Below are 1118 nucleotides of genomic sequence, written 5' to 3'. Positions count from 1 at the left end.
TCATGACTCATGAAGAAATGGTAGTTGCCACCATGTAAGAGTAGTTAAGGGGGAAAGTTAGCACTTCTCTATTGTATTCCAGTTTATCACCAATGCACATTTATTTTCTCACAACTTGGAGTATTCTAGTAATATCAAGTTTATCCTTACTCACGACCACTTGCATGAGCCTTCTTGGGGATTGAAGGTCTCAAGTTAGTTTCTAATTGATTCGTGTGTTAGTTTCTAATTGATTCGAGAGATGATATATGAGGTTCAAATATAAGGGGAAAGGCCTATAAATAAAAGTGCAACCTTTTTTTTAATCAGTTAGAGGTCTTGGAATACTTGGGGTTAAGTGTTCTTGGGTTTGAATAAACTAAATTGGGCGACATCCCAAAAAATTTGAATTTAGGAGCTTACATTTGGTATTAAAAGGGTCTCGGGTTTGACATTTAGTTAGCTAGAGGAATCATACCATGTGTTGAGATTAACATTTGGCAAGTCTAATTTATTCCAGTTGGGCTTGACTTGTACAGTTTCAAAAGAGTTGCAACTGTATAGAGAAATATAATGAATTATAAACAACCAAAGGGAATGATTTGAGACATTGATCTATAGAGTTCAAATATAAAGGGATAAATAAAAGTGCACCCCTTTTTTTTAATCAGTTAAGGGTTTTAAAATATTGTCCTTAAGTTTAAATAGTATTGGGGTTAGTGACATTATGAGAAATCCAAATTTAAAAGCTTATATATATATGTGCTAATGGCAATAGAGTGGCACCTAAGTTTTAGGGCCTTGGCCACTAAACAAAGGGATGAACAAAACTCTTGAGTATATATAAAGCTAATGAACAAAGGAATAAGAACAAATAAGGAATAAGGAATAGAGCTTTTAGCATTCCAATATCAAAACTATCACATAAAATGGAGCTAAAGGACTATTTTAGCATAATGGTGGCCTAACATAAAGATATTCCACCAGCTAATATAGTACAAAGTTTGGGCTTAAACTTAAGCCAAACATAAAACAAAAATAAACATGCCTAATAAGAAGTTAGATGATGTTTCAGGTTGGTCAACCACGCCCATCCCTACTATATATTTAAAATCGTTTTGGCCATATTTCCTAATTTT

Source organism: Selaginella moellendorffii, unplaced genomic scaffold (genome assembly GCF_000143415.4).
Source record: "Selaginella moellendorffii unplaced genomic scaffold, v1.0 SELMOscaffold_192, whole genome shotgun sequence".
Classification (NCBI taxonomy): Eukaryota; Viridiplantae; Streptophyta; class Lycopodiopsida; order Selaginellales; family Selaginellaceae; genus Selaginella; species Selaginella moellendorffii.
This window is presented reverse-complemented; position numbering follows the sequence as displayed.